General features: G+C 38.1%; 1 long non-coding RNA gene across 1 annotated transcript in view; it reads left to right on the top strand.

Annotated features, from left to right (window-relative positions):
• LOC132652129 (uncharacterized) overlaps positions 1-1,223 on the top strand; it is a 199,241-nt gene extending 198,018 nt beyond the window's left edge. Inside the window, exon 3 of the long non-coding RNA XR_009589612.1 lies at positions 492-1,223. This is a non-coding gene — a long non-coding RNA (uncharacterized LOC132652129). The remainder of the gene's footprint in view (positions 1-491) is intronic.
• Positions 1,224-9,566: the final 8,343 nt, after the last annotated feature.

Consider the following 9,566-nt stretch of genomic DNA (forward strand, 5'->3'; position numbering starts at 1 on the left):
TGGGTAGGGGGCTCCCCTATTCTGAGGAATAGGGAAGAAGGAAATGAGGAAGGGATGGGTGGGGCTGGGAGGAGAGGATGGAGGGGCCTATGACCGAGATGTAAAGTAAATTAATTAATTAAAATATATAAAATTAAAAAAAAAGAAAGCAGGCCGAGCAAGTCATAGTGGCAAGCTAGTAGCTTCGCTCCTCCATGTCCTCTGCATCAGACCCTGCCTCCAGGCTCCACCCTGCTGGAGTTCCAGCCCTGAACACCCTCAGTAAAGAACTGTGATTGCAACACACAAGTCCCCCAAACCCTTTCCTTCCCATGTTGCCTTTGGATATAGTGCTTCCTCACAGCAACGGAAACCAAACTAGCCACCGACACAACCTCAGTTTTGCTATAAAGTGTTCCAGTGAATTGATGGTAAGGATACCTGAGCTATTAGTCTGGTTTTTGTATGGTTGTGAGAAAAAGATACACTCACATTGAGATTCTCTTTCCCAGGTACATGCATAGTCACTTCGGTAGCACAACTCCAGGGAACAACCTTTCGCTGCAGAGTCAAAGAGGCCAAGTCTTTGTTTCTTCCTTCATAAACTCACCAGACAACACATGATTTATGCTCTGCCATCTGGAGCCTTACGACTTGAGTGGATGACCCAAGAACAAGAGGAATATTGGAGAGGATTTATTGCAACAGCAGTTGTGCAGCATTCTGGGCTGCAGTGGAATTGGCTTCACCTTGTTCCACCTACAAAGCAGTTTTCACTTTTCTTAAAAATGCAAATTTAACATAGCCCCTGTTTCTTCTGCTGCCTAGTGCCCCAGCCACTCTCAGTTCCCTCTCCTACTCTGAAAGATTTCCAACAAATCCTGCTTATATTAAATGAACAAAATTGTCTTTTTGTTTCCTAGTCAAGAACCTTAAATGACCCTGAGGCCAAATGCTCATCATCATTCTGTGAGCAGAGACACAGTAGCTCAAAGGCACAGCAGTCACAAAGCACGCCGTTCATTGCAGGAACCAGCATGGTAACTTAGAGGGTTCTACTTTTTTTTATAAGTGTTTTTCACCTTGTCACATAACTTCTCTCAAAGCAAAAGCAGGATAATTGTCATACTTTCCCAAATACCACAGTGGAAAGCCCTGGGAGGTTAAGTGACTAGCCCAGGGCAACAGAGCCTGTCAATTTTTAATCCTGGATTAAAACCAAGTGTCTGGTTTACCAGTGTGTGGGGGCAGAGGGTTCAGCCTTGTAGAGGTACAAAGCCCTTGATTTTCTTTCTTTAAAGGAATTAATCTCCTTTACTCTGAAGAAAATGGCAGGGGAACTGGCTAGAATTCCTTCCCAAGGTCCTTTCATTGTTATCAGAAGTTTACTCACATACTCTTTAGTAATTTTGTTTTGTTTTTTGTTTTCTTTTTTTCTCATAACCTAGGTGATACCTCAGAATTCCTTACATGTGCTAATAATTCTTTGGTTGCCAAGCTTAAGGACCACAGCTTTTTAGGCTCTACAGGCTGCAGAAGCTTCTTCTTTCAGTAGGTGGTACTTATCACATAAAATGGACAATGCACAGAGAAAGAGGGGCTTTGGAACACTCATTTCTAAAGACTGTGGCAGTACACACAACACCTGTGTTCAAGACAGAAAGTATCCCAGTTCTAAAAGGGGGAAGTGTACCTGGACTCCCATCCTTAATCAAGAAGCTATTTGCAACTGATACCTTCTGGCAAAGGGAAACCAGTGTTTTCCAGTACAATGTACTAGGTATAGCAAACACATTCCAGAGCAGGATATGCCCAGGAATATTTGGCCAACACAAAATGAACTCTCTCTCTCTCTTTCTCTCTCTATCCCTCTCTCCCTCTGAATGTGTGTGTGTGTGTGTTTTGTTTGATTTTGGCATTTTGTCTTATTATTCTTTTGCTTATTTTTATTTTCATTTTTGTGAGTTTTTGAGTTTCTTTGGAAGAGAATGAGCAAGAAAGAGAAAGAGCACAAAGTATGGCAGAGAAAGGTGAGTAGGGAGATAGAGAGGATCTAGGAGTTGTAGGAGAGTGAAAATGTGAGCATTTTATAAAAATTTTAATTTTTAGAATATTAATGTAGGTTTTTCCTCAGTTTTTGATATAAAATTGTTCATGAGTTTATAAAAAATTACTTTTTTACATGTAAAGCTAATATTTATCCATATTTGCTTCTTGGTATTGAAAGAAATCAAGTTGATTGCCACGTAATCATAAACCTCAGAAAAAATATGCTGAGGAAAATGAGTAATGTTAAATGTAGAAATCACTATTCATAATTCTCCTCTAGTCTCTTTATATATCCTCAGATTTATGCTTATCTATAACTATAGCTAATTCTTTGAAATGTCATGTCTTATTTAATTATGCATTTTGCTCAGTAATGTATTGTCAACATTCCTTCATGATTTTCAATGCTTGTGTAGTATTTTAATCATTTGGATGCACTGTAATTCAGTTAACATATATTAAACCATTAAGCATTCTGCTCCTTTTTCCTTTTTATAAAAAACATTGTTCTTCTTGATTTTATTTTCTTTAGACAAATTCTTAAAAGTAGAATTGTTGGGTCTTTGAGAAGAGTTAATTTTCTAATTAGGTTTCTTGGCTTTCTTTAATTTGCTTTGTAGTTTACTAAGGAAGCCAAGATGGAGCCAAGTAGCATAAGAAAGTTCAGTACTCTGGAGTATATCTTATAAAGAGCTGATGGAAACTCAGGTCTTATGGAGTTATCAGTAGGGCCCAGGGATGAAGGCTTTTAGGACTTAATTTAACCCAACCAGGGACTGGAAATGGTAATAATGTACAGACAAACAACAACTCAGGTTCTAAGGCCAGGGCTAAAGCTTTCAAAAGCTGCACAGTGCCACAGATGCCTATGAGAAAGATGAAACCATCTTCCTTTCTTGACAACAGTAATAATCCTCTTGATCTATGCCCAGCTGTCCAAACCTCCATCCAGATGTGCACTCCAGAATTTGGCTCACTTGGTAAGTTTTTTTCCCCCATTAACTGTATAGTCTCTGCATGTAAATAAACCTCAGATATTCCAGCCATCTGCTGTGACAGTATCTCTTGAGACTGGCAGGAAGGGGCTTGCTGACACTCTGAGCATAGTTAGCTTGGTAGCTCACAGGTTAGTGGCCAATTGACAATTTCCATTAGCCAGGACACAGGCATTTCTCCTTACCTGGAAGTCCTCCTAAGTTGTTGCTAGAGTATTAAACACATTGTTTTCTTTTTCCAATAGATACTAGCTGTCTCAGTCTTTTCTCCAGAGGTGAAATTTTAAATGCAGGAAGTTTATTAGAATGTTCAAGGGAGATGGACCATTACGGTGGGAATAGTACAGAAAAGGGTGGATGTTTTAAAAAGGCTTCTTTTATTTTTTATTAGTGCTGAGTTACAGGAGATGGGTAGAACCTTAATGTTCTTGGAAAATCTGAAACAGAAGGAAAGCTGGAGCCCAAGAAGCATTCTGTATGAAAAACAACCACTCTGATATGAGCAGACTTGTGATCAGTTTATGGACATTAGCACCTACAACAAGATCAATAGAGAACAGTGGGAGTAGGATGGGGGACACTGAAGGCTGTGACGCAGGGATTGACCACTTGAGAAAAGAGAGGGGAGGGGGTGGTGAAGGAGTGAATTTAGGCCATTGCACAGTCCTGGGAATTCTCAGCCCGAAAGTAGAACATTCACAGGGTTAGCAGCTCATTAGAAAGAAGGGAGTGTCACACCTTGACCTTGAATTGTACCTAGTCATTGGCTGGGGCAGAAAGGTGAAGACTAACCTTGATCACACACTTTTGGCTTTGAACTTTCCAGCCATTTCTTTTCAGGAACTTTTGCTGGTTTATGTTCCCATGTCTTCAAGTGTAGAATTTCCCAGTATAGTTCTTCTTTTCTGTGTATTCATTATTTTCCAAGCATCTTACTGGTATTGACTTTAAATGCCATAAAAATACCCCAATGCCAAAATGCCAAAAAATGTTTGTATCTCTGTTCCAGACTTGGCACCTGGTTTCTCCAGCTATCCACCTAATTGTCTATATGATATATCTTCATACATAGTAACCGGATACCTAAATCTCTCCTGTGAAATGAGTTAATGGGCATGCATAATTTTTATTCAATGAAGAATTTTTATTCAATAAAATTGGAGAGTTAGTTACAAGTTTGGGGCTTGAAAATAACCACCACCTTAGAGCAGATAATTAGCTCATCATTCTAGCAAAGTCTAATGAGTACAATTAAATCAAACAACACTGATATGTTGAGCTGAATTTTCAACATATCAAAGAAGAAGAAGAAGAAAAACTCTAAGGCCCAGAAAGTATTTTCAACAAAATCATGGAAAAAAACTTCTCCAACATGAAGAAATGCCTGTATGTATACAGGAAGCCTACAGAACATCAAATAGATTGGACCAGAAAAGAAAATCCTTCTGTCACATGATAATCAAAACACTAAATGTACAGAACAAAGAAAGAATACTAAAAGCTGCAATAGAAAAAGGCAAAGTCATATATAAAGGTAAACCTATTGGAATTACACTTGATTATGAAAGCCAGAAGGGCCTGGACAGATGTCATATAGACACTGAAAAAGCACAAATCTCAACCAAGACTAGTGCACCCAGAAAAACTCTCAGTCACCATAGATGGAGAAAACAAGATATTCAAAGATAAAACAAAGTTTAAACAGTACACTGCCACAAACCCAGCCCAACAAAATATACCAGAAGGAAAACTCCAACTCAAGGAGGCTCACTACACCCAGGAAAGCACAAGAAACAACCCCACAGCCACAAAACCAAAAGAGTGAAAGCATGCACACACTCTACCACCATCAACATCAAAATAACAGGAAGTAACAACAACTGATCATTAATATCTCTCATCATTAATGGCCTCAACTCCCCAGTTAAAAGACACAGACTAACAGAATGAATGTGTAAACAGGACCCATTATTCTGTTGCATAAAAGAAACACACCTCAGCAATAATGATAGCTATTACCTCAGAATAAAGAACTGGAAAAAGGTTTTCTAAGCAAATGGACACAAAAATCAAGCTGGAATAGGTATTCTAATATCTAATAAAATAGACTTTCAACCAAAATTAACCAAACGAGAGAGGAAGGGCACTTCATACTCATCAACGGAAACATCAACCAAGATGAGGTCTCAATACTAACAATACACATTCCACATGCAAGGGCACCCACATTTGTAAAAGAAACATTACTAAAGCTTAAATTACACATTGAACCCCACATGTTAATAGCAGGAGACTTCAACACACCTCTCTCACCAGTGGATATATCATTGAGGCAGAAACTAAACAGAGAAACAATGAAACTAAGTGATATTATGAGTCAATTAGACCTAACAGATATCAGCAGAACATTCCATCCAAACACAAAAGAATATAATTTCTTCCTTAGCATCTCATGGAAACTTCTCTAAAACTGATCACATACTGGGACACAAAGCAAGCCTCAACAAATACAAGAAAATTGAAATAACACCTTGTATTCTATCAGACCACCATGGATTAAAGCTAGACTTCAACAACAACAGAAACAATAGAATGCCTATAAACTCATGGAAATTGAACAACTGTCTACTCCACTGGGTCAGGGAGGAAATAAAGAAAGAAATTAAAGATTTTCTAGAATTCAATGAAAATGATGGTACAATCTACCCAAACTTATGGGACACAATGAAAGCAGTGCTAAGAGGAAAGCTCCTACTGCTAAGTGCCTTTATGAAAAAAGTGGTGGGTGCTCATACTAGTAGCTTAATAACTCACCTGAAAGCTCCAGAGAAAAGAAAGCAAACATACCCAAGAGGAGTCAACAGCAGGAATCAAAACTCAGGGCTGAAATCAATAACATAGAAACAAAGAGGACAATACAGAGAATCAACAAAACCAGGAGCTTTTTTTTTTTTTTTTTGAGAAAATCAACAAGATAGACAAACCTTTAGCTAAACTAACCAAAAGACAGAGGGAGAGTATCCAAATTAAAAAAAAAATCAGAAATGAAAAGAGAGATATAATGACAGATACCGAGGGAGTTGAATGAATCACTAGATTGTACTTTGAAAACCTGTATGCCGTTCTGTTCTGTTGACCTTGTCCTTTGCTTTACAGAAGATTTTCCATTTCATGACGTCCCATTTATTGATTGTTGATCTTAGAGCCTGAATTATTGGTGTTCTGTTCAGGAAGTTGTCTTCTGTGTTAATAAGTTTAAGGTTATTCCTCACTTTGTCTTCTACTAGATTTAGTGTATCTGGTTTTATGTTGAGGTCTTTGATCTGCTTGGACTTGAGTTTTGTGCAGGGTGATAAATATTTGTATTTTTCTATATATAAACATCCAGTTAGATCAGCACCATTTGTTGAAGATGCTATCTTTTTTCCATTTAATGGTTTTGTCTTCTTTGTCAAAAAACAAGTGTCCATAACTGTGTGGGCTTATTTCTTTGATTTCTTTGAGTTCATTGACCTATCAGTCTGTTTCTATGCCAGTACCTGATCTTGATTCACTTTGGTAAATGGAATCTATCAAGAAAATTGTCCATTTCATTTTCAAATGTTGTTACACATAGGCTTTTAAAGTAGGACATAATGATTCTTTGGATTTCCTTAGTGCCTCTTGCTTTGTCCCCCTTTTCATTTCTGATTTTGTTGGAAAGTGTCCCTCTGCCTTTTGTTTAGTTTGGCTAAGGGTTTGTCTATCTTGTTGATTTTCTCAAAGAACCAGCTCTTGGTTTCTTTGATTCTTTGAATTGTTCTCTTTGTTTCTAACGTATTTATTTCAGCCCTGAGGTTGATTATTTCCAGCTATCTACTCCTCTTGGGTGTGTCCGCTTCTTTTTTCTTCTAGTGTTTTCTGGTGTGTCATTAAGTTGCTTGCATGAGATGCCTGAAATTTCTTCTTGAAGGCACTTAGTGCTATGAACTTTCCTCTTAGCACTGCTTTCATTGTGTCATAAATGTGGATAAGTTGTGCCTTCATTTTCATTGAGTTCTAGAAAGTCTTTAATTTCTTTCTTTATTTCATCCCTGACACAGTTGTCATAGAGAGTTGTTCAGTTTCCATGAGTGTATAGGCTTTTTGCTATTTCTGTTACTGTTAACGTCTAGTTTTAGACCATGGTGGTCTGATATGATACAGTAGATTATTTCAATCTTCCTGTATCTGTTGAGGCTTGCTCTGTGCCCAACTATATGGCCAGTTTTGGAGAAGGTTTAATGAGGTGCTGAGAAGAAGTTATATTCTTTTGTGTTCAGGTGAAAATTCTGTAGACATCTATTAGATTTGTTTGATTTAAGAACTTTCTCTGTGTTATTATTTTTCTGTTTGGCTTCTGTCTCAATGATCTGTCCCTTGGCAAGAATGAGGTGTTGAAGTCTCCCACTATTAAGGTATTGGGATTGATGTGATTTAAGCTTTAATAATGTTTCTTTGAAAAATGCAGGAGCCCTTGGTTTGGTGCACTGATGTTCAGGATTGAAATGTCCTCCTCATGGATTTTTCCTTTGATGAAAATGAAGTGTTCCTTTCCATCTCTTTTGATTAATTTTGGTTGAAAGTCTATTTTATTAGATATTAGGATGGTTATTCCAGCTTGCTTATTGGGTCCATTTGCTTGGAAAACCTTTTTCTAGTCCTTTACTCTGAGGAAATGTCTATTTTTATTGCTAAGGTGTGTTTCTTAGATGAAGCATGAAAATGGGCCATGTTTTTGTATCCATTCCTATACCCCACACTTGGTACCCAAACAAACAAACAAAAAATGATGTTCAAAACTGAGTTTCCAAAGAAACCAGAAACTTTTTACTCACAGATGAACAAACCATCTCTCATTTTCTCAATCCTTTATCTGTATAGAGATGGTCTCCTAAGCTTTAACCATCTATGATTTATTTATTTTTCTTTGAAATAAATAGGCTACTTGGAAAGTATACTGAGGAAGGGGACCCAAAAATGACAAAATTCAGTTTAGTATAGTTTTGCCAGAACCCATTTCCCAAAGTGTTGCATTTTTTAATTTTAACCTTTACACTCACACAGATATCTCATAAGGATTTTGCTTAATTTTATATTGCTTGGCTAGATTTTGGGATTGTTCTGTACATGTCTCAGTCCAGCCTGTTATTGTATGCTCCCTATTTTTCTCCTCATGCACAATTTATATACTTTCCCTCTGATTCTTAGCTCTTTTTTTTTATCACCCCCTCTTCATATTTCTTAACTATAATCTTCTGTCTTAGTTAGGGTTTCTTTTTGATGAAACATCATGACCAATAATCAAGTTTGGAGGAAAGGCTTTATTTGACTTACACTTCTATATCATTGTTCATCAACAGTCAGGACAGGAACTCAAACAGGTCAGGAACCTGGGTGCAGCAGCTGATGCAGAAGCCATGGACCAGTGTTGCTTGCTCATCATGGCTTTCTCAGCCTGCTTTGTTATAGAACCCAAGACCAGCTCAGGGATGGCACCACTCACAACAGGCTGAACCCTCCCCAGCTAACTACTAATTTAAAAAATGCCTTACAGGCTGGCCTGCAGCCTGATCTTATGGAGGCATTTTCTTTTTTTTAAGTTGAATTTTTTAATTTTTTAATTATTTTATTTTTATTAATTACAGTTTATTCACTTTGTATTCCCCCTATACCTCGCTCCTTCCTCCCCTCCCAATCCTACCTTCCCTCTTTCCCACCCATGTCCCTCTTCCAATCCACTGATGGGGAGGTCCTCTTCCCCTTCCCTCTGATCCTCCTCTATCAGGTCTCATCAAGAGTGGATGCATTGTCTTCTTCTGTGGCCTGGCAAGGCTAATCCTGACTCAGGGGAAGGTGATCAAAGAGCAGGCAAATCAGTTCTTGTCAGAGACAGTCCCTGTCCCTATTACTATGGAACCCATTTGGATACTGAAATGCCATAGTCTACCTCTGTGCAGGGGTTCCAGGCCATCTCCATGAGTGGTCTTTGGCTGGAGTATCAGTCTCAGAAAAGACCACTGTGCTCAGACATTTTGGATCTGTTGCTCTCCTTGTGGAGCTTCTGTCCTCTCCAGGTCTTACTATCTACCATTTCTTTCGTAAAATTCCCTGCACTCTGCCCAAAATTTGGCTATGAGTCTCAGCCATCTGCCTTGATACCCTGCAAGGTAGAGGAGCCATTTTCTTAATTGAGGTTCCCTCCTCTTAGATGATGTCAGCTTGTGTCAAGTTGACATAAAATTATCCATCATACCTTCCTTACCTTAACAATTTCTAAAATCTGTGATATTAATGCTATCCTAACATTTCCCTTCCAGATTCTTTTCTAATCTTGAAGGTGTTGCTTATTCAATATCTGACAAAATAGGCCAGCTTATATTCATAAAATGCTGGTTCATTTAGTTTCGTAAAACAAACACTACTATTTGCAAAAAACACAGCCTAACAATCTCAGTACAATAATAGAGGGTGACTCAAGTATCCTGTTATCACCGATAGACAGGCTATCCCAACCAAAACATC

The sequence above is a fragment of the Meriones unguiculatus genome, chromosome 2, assembly GCF_030254825.1.
Source record: "Meriones unguiculatus strain TT.TT164.6M chromosome 2, Bangor_MerUng_6.1, whole genome shotgun sequence".
Lineage (NCBI taxonomy): Eukaryota > Metazoa > Chordata > Mammalia > Rodentia > Muridae > Meriones > Meriones unguiculatus.